General features: G+C 46.3%; 1 protein-coding gene across 1 annotated transcript in view; it reads right to left on the reverse strand.

Annotated features, from left to right (window-relative positions):
- LOC102675044 overlaps positions 1-1,364 on the reverse strand; it is a 302,188-nt gene that overhangs the window by 8,526 nt on the left and 292,298 nt on the right. The window lies entirely within an intron of this gene.

Here is a 1,364-nt window from a genome sequence, read left to right on the forward strand (position 1 = left end):
TTGCGTCGCGTCGTTACAGAGCGGGATACCCGACCCGAAAACTTTTATTGCGCTCCCCCAACTTTTCCTTCTCGGCGAGGCGAGAGGAAGGGAGGTATACGGGCGTGATAGCGACATATGAGAGAGAGAGGAGAAAAAAAAAAATATCCCGGCAAAAGTTCGGCACCGGTCGGTGGAGAAAATAGGAGGAAAGAGGCGCGGGAGGAGCTAGGAGGAGCAGGAAGCGGAAGGAATATACGCGGATCAGAGCCACGAGAGAGCGTGCTTTGCTTCTGCCTTTTTTCTCTCGTCTCCTCGTAGTCTCGTAGATGAACGAACTACCGCCGGGCTATGAGAAGCCTCGAAAACCTCGATGGCCCTTGAGTAGCCGCGATATTGCCGGCCAACCGAGCCGACGGATGCGGACTTGAGTGCAATTCAACGGTACGCCCCTCCACAGGATGCTCTGCCTTCCCTGGAATTTTTCCACCCTCCCCCTCCGTCTAACCGCCAGATTCTCTGTCTTTATACGGACAATAAGTCGAGTTGTTTTATTCGCTTATTTCTTCGTCTCGTGTTACGAGTGCATCGAATCGTGAACAGGGAATATATGAACGTTTTATGAACGTTTATTTTTTTGGAAGGGAGGAATGAGATAATACCGATCCTCAAAGTATATCTTGTAACGAATGTGTATTGAAATACACGTTATTATTATTGGTTTAATAGACTTCTGAACAGGATGACGGAAATTCGATTATTAAAATGAAAAATTTAATACCAAGTTCTTACTCCTTGCAAACTTATTATACGGATAGAACTTTAATTCAGATTCGAAAGTTGATTACTAGATTACCGATTTTCACGTGGTAAATGATCTTTTTAAACCAAATTAAAAATTTGATTAAGATACTCCTATCTAACAATTGTCAATTAATGTTCCATCGAAATTCGATTAAAATTATTACATCCAGTCATTTCAACAATTTAACGATCAATTCTCCAACTCTCCAACGCCAATCAACCAACTGGCACGATATATCAAGAATTGGTGCTTGACACCACCCCTAGCGTCAACATTCTCCAAGAATCTCTGCAACGTTGTCGAACGGACGCGCGGAATTCCGGGGGAGGGGGGAGTAGTTAGGTGGAAGAGGGGAGAGGAGGAGGATGGTAGATTAGAAAAGAGAGGAAACCAGTTTTGCCCGAGGTATCCGAGGTGCATTTCAAGGGTCTAACCTCGATGGGTCTCGCCCCATAATCCAGTGCGGTGGCAACTGATTATACCCCACCTACCCTTCCGACCTTATTCCACCCTTGGCAGCCCACCCCCTCTCCATCACTCCACCCCCTCTCATCCCACCTCCTCTCCTCCTTATGCGCCG

This window comes from Apis dorsata, unplaced genomic scaffold (genome assembly GCF_000469605.1).
Source record: "Apis dorsata unplaced genomic scaffold, Apis dorsata 1.3 scaffold_231, whole genome shotgun sequence".
NCBI classification, from domain to species: Eukaryota; Metazoa; Arthropoda; class Insecta; order Hymenoptera; family Apidae; genus Apis; species Apis dorsata.